We start from the raw sequence: 12,102 nt of genomic DNA on the forward strand, positions 1-12,102 counted from the left end.
ACGAGTTCATAAATTGGTTCTCAGTTATGGCTTTTTGCGACTGTTCATGATTCTGAGACTAAATCAATATTTCAAGAGGCAGCCAAAGCTTTTAAAGGAAAGGTAAATATAGAGATGTAAGCAAAATTTTGTCGAAACTTGGTTAACAGAAACCCACTGAAATTAATAGCCTATCAAAATAATTATCATTATGATCTTAAATAATAATTGATGAAATTAATTGTTTGCGAGCTTCTCTTTGTGTATTTTTAAATGGACTTGTTGCAAACTGATAGGAGACAAATTTCTGATTATTTTGGTATCACAGGTCACGCTCCAAGAGTGAGTTCCTTGCTTTATCTTCAGATTCTGTTAAATCTTTATGACTGCTTTTTTTTTCCTCCATAATTAAATACGAAAAATTGGGTTGCTTTGCAAATTTCAACGCAGGTAATTACTGTCAATGGCTTTTTCAATGGCGAGAAGTACGTATTGCACGGAGAATTAACCGTAAGCAATATAAAGGTGTGCATATTTTTCCCCCTTCATTATTATTATATGTATATCTTTCCTAATGCTGAATAATAATAGATGAAAATTCAAGATTCTGTCGTGATATGAGCTTTTTACTTGTTCTTGCAGTCATTGGCATTGGATTTCTTGGAGGACAAGTTAATGAACCAGCAGTCAGATACAACTCTACTGCAAAATAAGAAAGGTTATTAAAGAAGCATTTTGGGGTATCTGATCCAATTTCCATTTCCCACTTCCCACAAAATGATTACTTTAAAAGTGGCTGGGCACAAAAACAAATGTTGTCCTCTGAAACTTAGACATCAGAAGTACAAAATTTTAGTTATGACTCTATATATTTATTCGTGGCATTAGATTTGATCTTTTAAATTAGAATGTGGATTCTTTTGCTTTGAGTACTTTTATGTGCATGGCCATGGGCAAATTCAATTATGGCATTATTTTATGGGTATAAAATATCTAGAAAACTATTAATTCTCTTAACCCATTGATACAAATGAACAAAGATAAAACATGTTGGGGGGATTTAGCATAAGATTTCTAGGTATCCAATCCAAAATACTAGCTTTTTAGGTGAAGTGACCTACCACCTTATAAACCCAAGCATCTCCCCTTTACTAGCCAATGTGGGACACAACTCAACAATCCCCTCCTCGGACGAAACCACCGCTGGACTCCGGTCCTTTCGTACGACACACCTGAGTTGTTCCACCACCACATTCCGGCTACTACGGTCTAGCTCTGATACCACTTGTTGGGGGGACTTAGCATAAGCTTTCTAGGTATCCAACCCAAAAGACTAGCCTTTTAGGTGAAGTGACCTACCACCTTATAAACCCAACCATCTCCCCTTTACTAGCCAATATGGGACACAACTCAACAGTAATTAAATGCCCCTCGTGTTATTTATTGTCAAAGATGCGGACAAAAGGCTAAAAATATTTTTTTAAAGTATTTTGATTTCTATTCAGAAATTACATTATTAACACATTGTTGATAGAAAGGAACCCTCTAGCCTGACAAAGCACAATCGATACAGACAAGATCCATGTCTATATCTCATAAAACCATTGTTTCTGTGAACATCACTATGGAACAGTACCGGCACTGAATCTTGATCATCTCTTATTATAATCTTTAAAAAACATCTGCTAGGAATTTGTATTAGAAACTTTTTGTATGTGAATGGAATACCTATATTTGTTCACAAATTTAATTAACTTCTCCAATTATTTCTTTCTAGATCAACTTTAGTATTTCTGAGACGTATGCAGAGTTACACAAATTCACTACCAATTGGAACAACAATGTCAAAGACATATTGTTATAAATATCACATACTAACGAAAACTTGCGTCTCTTGCTTTCTCATTTCAATTGGGACTAGAGTGACATTTCTTCTTAGTTCAAAAACGGGAAACATCTCTGTGTACCGTTTGTGTCACGTTCTCTTAAAAGAAAAATATAACCCAAAAGTTCTTGATTTTGGTAGTTTGGTCTTTGTATTAGAACTTGCGACGTGTTTCATGAGAAAAAATAATAAAAATTTGCTCTTATTTTTCTTGCAATCTAACAAGGTGCTTGATCATTTTGGTTATCAATTGATGTTTATCTATTGAATGCGGTTATCAATGAGTTAAATGAATATAATTAAAGGTCTGATAGATATTTTTATATATAGAACATATGCCATTATTTAATGTGACCTCCGCCGCAGTTAAAAGTAGTCAGCAAAAGAAACCCCTGCTAATGTAAAGGATCAAATATGAAGGCATGAATAGTGATTAACTGGAATATCTAAGTTAAACAGCACTTCTTATTGCATCCAGTCATTTTGTGGGAAAGGAATTTTGAATCAGATACACTAAATTGCTTCTTTAGTCATCATATCTGGTACTGGAAGTCTAGCTAATAACTTTTGCTGAAGTTGTATTTGAGAAAGAGTTGTTTTTCACTTTTGGTTCCTCAACTTGTCTCCTAAGAAATCCAATGCAAATGACTGCAGGATCTCAAATCATGACAGAATTGTGAATCTTAAGCCATTTTCTGCATTAGGAAAAAAAATATAATAACAATTATGGTGAAAAGAATGCAAACCTTGACATTGCTCAGGGTCAGTTCACCATTCAATACATACTTCTTGCGTTTGCGAATGCTAGCGACAGCAATTACCTGCAAGTAAATTTGTACAGTAACCCATTTTTTTCATATTGATGTATAAAAAAAAAGCTACACCACAATCATAAAGATTTCACATAATCAAGGTAAAGCAGGAAACTCACTCTTGAAGTATAACATGTGACACCGAAATAGTCAAAAATTTGTCCCTTAAGTTTCGGGTAAATTTGTGAATACACAAAGAGAAGCTGGCAAACAATGATCAAGATAATATAAAATCATAATGATAAAATTATTTTGACAGACAATTAATTTAAATAGCTTTCAATTATCAAGTTTCAACAATTTTTGCTTGAGCTCGCTATAGAGATTAATCTACCAAATACAAGTCTCTGCATTTACCTTGCCTTTGAAAGCTCTAGCTGTCTCTTGAAATATTGATTTAGCCTCAGAATCATGCACAGCCGCAAAAAGCCATAACTGAGAACAAATTTAGGAACATGTTCAAACCATAAATCTTTCACATTTTCCCGAGGAAAAGATGTAAAATGATAATTACCAATTTCAAGGGGGAATTTAAAATCAATGGAGTAGTTTCCCTAGAGTAAGTAATCATCGGAGGAATTTTATTCAATGATATGAAATCATCAATTACTGATATAGTAAAAGAAACATCTGAGAAAATGAAGCAAAAAACGGACAGGGCATGTATAAATCTTCCATTTGAAGCACTTAAAATCATTACAGAGATTATTTGTTTTACGAACTATTAAGGAAGCTCACATTAGTAGCCTAGACTTTAAAGCAGAGGATAGCAGCAGCTCCAGCTTACAATTGAGAGTTAATGACATGGCATGCCAACTGGCACCTGGTGGTTATGTAATCACTTGTTCGCGTGGTGATTAGTTAAAAGTTGTTATAGCTGGTTAGAATTAGTTTTATAATTAGTTAACTAATTGAGCTAAGCATCAGCTGTGTATATAAACAATCTCTGTATACAGTTTTACTAATTCAGTTGAATGAATAAAATCCTGTGAGCTAGAGTTTTCTATCCTTAAATTTTCTTTTACTTTCTTAGCTTCCAAACATCCTTATTCTGATTTCTAACTTGGTATCAGAGCCAAAAATGGCATCCGTGAATCTTGCCTCTTCTTTAAATACTACTACTAATTCAACAACCGTCAATTTCACTTTCAATACTCCTGTTAAGCTTGATCAATCCAACTATTTGATCTGGAAATCTCAAGTTCTTGCTTCAATTCGAGGAAATAGACTTGAGAAATTCATCGATGAGTCAATCACTCCACCTCCTTCTCATACTTCTCAGAGATGTGGTGATGATCTTGGATATGTGGAGAATCCAGAGTTTGCAACCTGGAGAGCACAAGATCAAATACTTCTCGATTGGCTTCTTTTATCTATGAGTGAAGGTATCATCAGTCTGGTATTCAACCTTGAGACTTCATTGGAGGTATGGAAAGCTATTGAAACTCATTTTGGATCTTAATCAAAGTCTAGACTCTTAAATCTGAGATATTTGATGAATTCAACTAGAAATGATGATCTTAAAATGACTGAATGCTTCATTAAAATGAAATCTATTGCTGATAACATGGCTGCAGCAGGAAGTGCACTAAGCAATGATGATTTGATTTTACATGTACTCTCTGGTCTAGGTCCTGATTATAATTCTGTTGCTACTTACATTACTGGACAAGTATGAACTAGGAAAATGAATGTTAATAAGGCTTATGCTATGCTGTTAACTCAAGAGGCTAGGATTGATCAACAAACTCATATGCTTGCTAATATGGATGTTAAACACAATTTAGAAGCTAACTTTGCACAAAATAGAGGACCTAAGAGAGGAAACTTCTTAAGAGGAAAATGTTTTGGTAACCTTGGATATAATTCAGGCTATAGTAATGCTGCTGGAAATTCTGGAAACAGTGGTTACAGAGGAAATGGTTTTGCTATTGGAAGTGCTGGAAATAATGGTTACAGAGGAAATTATGGAGGAGGAGGAGGAGGAAACTGGAATAATAATAATGCTGTCAATAATGGCAAAGCACCTGGAAATCCTAAATCTCAGTGGAATCCTTCTAAGCCTACCTGTCAAGTTTGCTTCAAAATAAGTCACATAGCCAATGTATGCTGGAAGCTGGAAGAGTTTATTACCTCTGGAGCTTATAGACCACCTCCAAATAGGAATCCGAAATCAGCATATCTGTCAAACATGGAAGGATCATCTGATGCAAATTGGTACCTTGACAGTGGTGCCACTTATCACCTCACAAATGACATGAACAATATGCAGATTTCTGAATCATTTGCAGGTACATCTAAACTCATTATTGGTAATGGTATTGGCCTAAATATTACACATATTGGAAAAGCTATTCTGAGAATGCACAACTGCACTGATTCTACTGTGATTAAACTAAACAATATACTTTTAGTTCCACAAATAACCAAAAACCTCATAAGCATTTCCCAACTAACCAAAGACAACAATATCATAGTTGAGTTTACTGATAAACTTTTTTTTATGAAGGACAGGGTGAAGAATTTGATCATACTGCAGGGCAAGGCTGAAAAAGGCTTGTACAGATTGCTATTAGTTTCTCCTCAGTCTTCCTTTCAAGGTCATATTGCTAGTGTTGAGTCTAATGCCTTAAATGTTCCTCTTTCAATGCTTTCAGCTGTCAATTTCAGTCATTCAAATAAAACAAATCATTGCTTGCAAAATGTAGCAGCAGAGTCTTGTATGAACTCTAAGTGTCTTCTAAGCACTTCTGTTTTACATCAGAGGCTAGGTCATCCTAACTCTAAGGTCTTAAATCATATAATACAGTCTTGTTCCTCTTTCAAACCTATCAATGGAAATAAAGATTTTGATTCATGTGATGCTTGTAAACTTGGGAAAATGCATAGATTACACTTTCCAGCAACTGAAACAAAAACAAACCAACCTTTAGCCATTTTACATACTGATTTATGGGGACCAGCTCTAGTGGTTTCCATACAAGGTTATAAATATTATGTGAGTTTTGTGGATGATTTTACTAGATTCACTTGGATATTTCCCCTGAAAACCAAAGATGAAACACTTCATGTGTTCAAAATTTTCAAAGCACAAGTTGAAAAGCAATTAGAATAGCCCATTAAATGTCTTCAATCTGACTGGGGAGGGGAATTCAGACTTTTTACCAAATATCTTCAAGAAGAGGGGATAGAATTTAGACACTCTTATCCTTATACACATAACCAAAATAGTTTGGTAGAAAGGAAACATAGACATATTACTGAATCAGGCCTCACTCTTCTTGCACAAGCTAAATTACCTATCAAATTCTGGTGGGATTCCTTTCATACAGCAACCTATCTCATTAACAGATTACCAACACCTATCCTATCAATGAAAACTCCATATGAATCAATTTTTCATCACAAACCAGATTATAACTTTCTAAGAACATTTGGATGTTCTTGCTTTCCTTTTCTTAGGGAATACAATCATCATAAATTCCATTTCCATACTTCAAAGTGCGTTTTCTTAGGATACAGCCCCTCACATAAGGGCTATAAGTGTCTTCATTCATCAGGCAAGATTTATATTGCCAGTCATGTATTGTTTAATGAAACCACTTTTCCTTACACTTCATATCCTAATTTTTCTTCCACTTCTAAACACACTTCCTCTGACTTTCAATATAATCTTTCTCAAAAATTTACCCTGTCAGTTCCTAATAGTAATCCGAATAGTCTTAAAGCTACTGCAGTAGATCAAAATGATATCTTCCCTGTCAATCATTCTTTGTCATCAAATACACCTCAATGTCAGTCACTTACAAATCAGACCTCCACATTTTTGTCTTCACCTACATCACAATCACCAGAAATACCAGCACCACAAATACCCTGTACAACACATACATCTCAGCCTAAACCTTCAATTTCCACTCATCATATGACAACCAAAGCTAAGGCTGGAATCTTTAAACCAAAGGCTTATCTGACTACTCACAACAGCTTAGAACCATCTACTGTTCCTGAGGCATTATCAGATCCAAAATGGAAAGTAGCAATGCAAATTGAGTATGATGCACTTATTCACAACAACACTTGGACTCTTGTGCCAATGTCTTCAACCTACAAGCTAGTAGGCTGTAAGTGGGTATTCAGAACAAAGTATAACACAGATGGAACTGTTAGCAAGCATAAGGCCAGATTAGTTGCAAAGGGATTTCACCAAACAGCAGGGATAAATTATTCAGAAACTTTCAGTCCAGTGGTGAAATCTTCAACAGTAAGAGTAATACTTAGCTTGGCAGTTATTAAAGGGTGGAAGGTCAGACAAATCGATGTCAATAATGCATTCCTCAATGGAGATCTTTCTGAGGATGTATATATGACACAACCAGAAGGCTTTGTAACTAGGGAATGATATATATGCAAACTCAATAAAGCTCTCTATGGTCTAAAACAAGCTCCACGAGCCTGGTATGAAAAATTGAAGAGCTGTCTTACAACTTGGCAATTTCTTAATTCAAGAGCTGATACATCTCTGTTCATTAGACATGATACAAAGGGCTTAATCATAGTATTGATTTATGTGGATAATATCCTAGTCACTAGACCAGATTCTGCTCTACTAGAGGATTTTATTGTTAAACTCAGTCAAGCCTTTGCCTTGAAAGACCTGGGATTAGTTGCATACTTCCTAGGTATTGAAGTTAGTTACTTAGATGAAGGAATGCATCTATCTCAAACAAAATATGTTAAAGACTTGCTGAGTAAAGCTTCTATGGAGAATTGTAAAGGGTCTGATACTCCACTTAATACTGGTTTGAAGCTAAAAAGAAATGTCAGGGGTCCATTGGGTCAGGAATTCAAAAATCCAACACTCTACAGAAGTTTTGTTGGAGGATTACAGTATCTAATTCTCACCAGGCCTGATATAGCTTATTTAGTTCATAAACTCAATCAGTACCTTAGTTCTCCTACTGTACAGCACTGGTTAGCTCGCAAAAAAGTTCTTCGATATCTCCAGTCAACTATCACTTATGGCCTTTATCTTAGAAATGATACAACTCTGGAAATTAGGTTAACAGGCTATTCAGATGCAGACTGGGCTGGTGATCTTGACGATAGAAAATCAATTGGAGCTTATTGTATATACCTAGGTAACAATCTGATTTCATGGTCTTCTAAAAAGTAAGCAATTGTAGCAAAGTCAAGCACTGAAAGTGAATACAGAGCCCTGTCAGCAGCAAGCTCAGAAATCTCTTGGTTGCAGTCTTTATTTTCAGAACTTAATATTGTTAAATTACCTACTCTAATTCTTTGGTGTGATAACCAAAGTGCAGGGGAGCTAGCTCGCAACCCTGTATTTCACTCAAAATCTAAGCACATAGAGTTGGATATTCATTATGTTAGAGATAAGGTGCTTGGAAAAGAATTGGAGATCAGATACATTCCCACTGAAGAACAAGTAGCTTATGTTCTTACTAAGCCCTTGTCTTTCTCTAAATTTAGTTTCTTTAGATCCAAGCTCAATGTCGTCAGCAGACCTTTGAGCTTGAGAGGGGATATTAAGAAAGCAGAGGACAGCATCAGCTCCAGCTTACAATTGAGAGTTGATGACATGGCATGCCAGCTGGCACCTGGTGGTTATGTAATCACTTGTTCACGTGGTGATTAGTTAAAAGTTGTTATAGCTGGTTAGAATTAGTTTCATAATTAGTTAACTAATTGAGCTGAGCATCAGCTATGTATATAAACAATCTCTGTATACAGTTTTACTAATTCAGTTGAATGAATAAAATCATGTGAGCTAGAGTTTTCTAATCCTTAAATTTTCTTTTACTTTCTTAGCTTCCAAACATCCTTATTCTGATTTCTAACTCGAACCAAAGTGGCTAAGCTGTTTAGACTCCTTTTCCAGCAAGACTAGAGCAGGGCATTTGATTTCTGGGTCAATCAGAAACATATTTGCAACATCAACTCTAGTAGTTTGGAAGAATAAAACATCAGGATGCAGTTTTGATGCAGCCGCAAGCGCTTCACCTTTTAGGCCCTAAAATTTTTTGTCATAGCAGTAACAAATATTAAGGGAAACACTAAAGCAATTGCTCAAATCAAATAAGTGAGTATGGACCTTTAAAGAGTTAAGGAATCCCAAACCAATGGTAGATTGAGCTGTCAATAAGTGCTCTGCATTCTCCGTTGTCATCACAGTGTAAAGATCACCGGCCATCTTCGTCTTTATATAATTCACAATATCATCCCTTCAAAATAAAAAGGATCTCGTTATTAACAAATGCACAAGCATATAATAGACTTGCCCCTTTTAACTTTTCCCACTTCTCAACAACTATAACAGATTAAAAAGGATCATATTGAACAAAAAGATCCAACAAAAGAAAACACCTGTTCCAAAAAAACTCACTTCTTCCTGTTATGGTAGTAAGTATCCATATGTACTCCATTAACAAAGAAATAAATGGTTGTATATCCTTGAATTCCCCATCTTTTTGCCAACTCGATCTCGTTGATAGCATTAACTTTTGCTAGCACCGCTTTGCCCTTCAGCTCAGTGGTAGCGGCTTCATATTCTGGAGCCAGGTTTTTGCTCTAGAAGCACCATGGTGCGTAAAAAGCCACCATCACATGCTGATTCTTGGCTAGAACATCACTAAAATTCTTGTCACTTAAATTCACTGATCTTCTTTTTCATCAATAGCCAAAGGCAAGTTGTACTTTCGATCTTTGAAACTTTCATAATAATTTAATGGTGCAACGGTGTCTCTGGAAGAGATTGGAGGAAATTTCTTGAATACAAAAACACATAATACATAGCCTCCATCAAAATCTATTTTGTAAACACAGAAAGGCGAAAGCCAAAACACAATGAACAAAACAAAAATCATAGTGAAGAGCGCAAGAAGATGAGCTTTAGTTGACATTGTTGAGCAGCCGACCTTAAGTAGGTGCTCTGCAATTTCTACTTGACGTCGTCAAATAGTTATTTTATAACAATGATCCTGTCAGCAATGCAAATTTTACCACGAATTGCTGGCCAGTGACAAGATAATTATAATTAAATGCCTCCTTTTTGACATGTAGTTTCACAGAGTAGACAACAAGCTAATAAATAATAAAATTTATTTTGATTTCTATTCAGAAATTACACTATTAACATCCCATTGACAGAAAGAAACCCTATATCCACCACTAGCTTTATAAAGTACAATCGACAAAGACAAGATCCAAATCTCTAGCAGATGAAACCAATGTTCCTACGAACATCACTATGCAACAAGATTACACTGAATCTTGAAAGCAACGAATTGAATGGAATATTCTTTTGCAGCCATTCCTATATGGCGTTAATTTGTATTCTCAACTCCTTACCATAATGTGACATGCTTGGTCATCTCTCTTTATAATCTTTAAAAAGTGTCTGCTTGAACTTCGTATTATAATCCTTTTGTATGTGAATGGATTACCTACATTTGTTGATAAACTTAATGAATTTCTCCAATTAGTTCTTTATGGATCAGCTTCAGTATCTCTGAGACCTACAGCTTCAGTATCTTCAATTAGACCTACAAATTTACCGTCAATTAGAACAACAATGTTGAAGACATATGTATTACAAATATCACATATACTAGCATATAATGTGACATGATAGAGTTGTAGTTGCATCACAAACTGAGATATATTATGAAAGAATTTTAAGAAAATATATCATTGCTCACCTCGAAATGCTGTTGCAATACAGGTGAACGTTGATGCAGTGTTGTGTATATCTTCTCAAGTAAGCCTATGAGTGCATCCACTTGATCGCCCAGCAGATCCACCTGGAATCCAAGCCACGTAATGAATCTTAAGAAAATTTGCTTGAAACACACTTAAAATGTACATTCATCAAATCCAAGTTAAATTTAGCTTGTTTAACCAAAAAAAAAGAAACAAAGGTGAATAAAACTGAAATTGCAGCTCAAAACCTTAGTTTCAGCCTTCTGGAGATTCTTGCTTCTTCTGATAAATGCTGTTTTGTAGAGTAATTCCCGTGTTTGTATTGAGGAAACAAGCTGTTGTTTTATGAAGCAAATCAGTTGGTAAAACGACCAGCTGATGTCGCGTTTTGGAAAGCAACACACTTACTCTTTTGAACGACATGAATGAAGGTCGTTTTGGTTTAAGTGATGCACGAGAGTTTCACGTGCACGGATAAGTTACTTTCTTGGTTCGTTAGAATCAGTTAGTTCACATGCCAGTCACGTTGGTTTCTGGGTTCGTTACTGATTCATTAACAGGCTGTTATATACAGTTGATTCTGCCAACAGAAAAAAAAGTGAGAGTGAGAGCTATTGTGAGTTGAGGAGATTGAAACAAATGCTTCTTGAAAGACTCTGTAATCAGCTTGAAAAGCTCTCTGTAACTTCTGTGAACAATCAATAAAATTGGGTTCTGTTTCTCTCGTGGATGTAAGCTAGATTGAAGCTAGCTGAACCACGTTAACTCTTGTTCTTTTCTTAATTCTTTTTAGTTCTAGACTCTTTGTGTATTCTGCAGGATTGATTCTTGGTGTATCTTGTTTGTTTGATTGTGATCTTAGAGAAGTGTTTCGAGTTGATTGGATAATTAGTCACTCTTAAACACTACAATTGGTATCAGAGCCTGGATTCCAAATCAAACACAAGTATGGCTGGTTCAAAGATTGATCTAGAGAAGTTTACAGGGAAGAATGACTTCAACAATTGGAAGGTTAAGATGGAGGCACTACTGATCACTCAAGGGCTAGGTGATGCCTTAGAACCTATCATCAAGAAAGAAGGATTAGAAGCCTCCACATCATCATCATCACTAACACTACAACAAGCTACTGAGATTGACAAAAAGGCAAGGAGTACCATAAACTTGAGTCTTGGAGACTCGGTGATCAGGGAAGTTGCAAGAGAAAGAACAGTGGTTGATCTGTGGGCAAAGCTTGAAAGGGTGTATATTACTAAATCATTAGCCAACAGACTTTACATCAAGAAAATGATGCTCACACTAAAGATGGCTGAAGGATCATCTCTCGAAGACCACATTGATGAATTTAACCAAGTCTGTGATACACTAGAAATAATTGATGAGGTTTAGATGATAAAGGTAAAGCATTGCTTCTGGTTCGTTCACTTCTATCCTCATATTCAAACTTTGTTGATGCACTCATGTATGGGAGACAGACTTTATCATTGGATGAAGTTAAGGCTGCCTTGAATACTAGAGGGCTGCAAGAAAAGTCAGGGAATATGAACTCTGGAGAAGTGTTGGCAGTAAAAGCAAGAACTGATAAGTATGATGGGAAGAAAAAGAAGCAAGGGAACAATAAACAAAAGACTAAAAGCAAGAAATGTTTTCAATGCCAGAAAGAATGGCATTCAAGAGAGATGCCCAGAACTCAAGAACAAGAAA

The 12,102-nt window shown here is 35.6% G+C and overlaps 1 long non-coding RNA gene and 1 other non-coding gene across 2 annotated transcripts; one reads left to right on the forward strand and one right to left on the reverse strand.

Annotated features, from left to right (window-relative positions):
* Positions 1-3,008: 3,008 nt before the first annotated feature.
* Positions 3,009-8,583, reverse strand: LOC112099330. Its single transcript, XR_002906129.1, has 3 exons — positions 8,545-8,583; positions 3,191-3,230; positions 3,009-3,111 (listed from the first exon to the last, which is right to left on the reverse strand). It is a non-coding gene; the product is annotated as an uncharacterized LOC112099330 (long non-coding RNA).
* Positions 4,262-4,398, forward strand: LOC112099388. The gene has a single exon (XR_002906192.1). It is a non-coding gene; the product is annotated as a small nucleolar RNA Z247 (small nucleolar RNA).
* Positions 8,584-12,102: the final 3,519 nt, after the last annotated feature.

This window comes from Citrus clementina, unplaced genomic scaffold (genome assembly GCF_000493195.1).
Source record: "Citrus clementina cultivar Clemenules unplaced genomic scaffold, Citrus_clementina_v1.0 scaffold_4, whole genome shotgun sequence".
NCBI classification, from domain to species: Eukaryota; Viridiplantae; Streptophyta; class Magnoliopsida; order Sapindales; family Rutaceae; genus Citrus; species Citrus x clementina.